Raw genomic sequence first — 218 nt, 5'->3', positions numbered from 1 at the left:
GTTTGTAAAATTCATATAATTATTCAATGTTGTGAGATATGTACTTCCTGGCATAGAAATGAAACACAAAGAACACAAGCAAACACAGATTATTTACGTGGTTCGATCCAACTGGATCTACGTCCACGGGAGGGAATCAATCAAATAGTTCACTAAGGCAAATAAAATGGAGAATACATAGCTTATACATAGAGATGAGCCCTCATCTTCCTTCTATG

Source organism: Phalaenopsis equestris, unplaced genomic scaffold (assembly GCF_001263595.1).
Source record: "Phalaenopsis equestris unplaced genomic scaffold, ASM126359v1 Scaffold000516, whole genome shotgun sequence".
Lineage (NCBI taxonomy): Eukaryota > Viridiplantae > Streptophyta > Magnoliopsida > Asparagales > Orchidaceae > Phalaenopsis > Phalaenopsis equestris.
Note: the sequence above shows the minus strand (reverse complement) of the source record.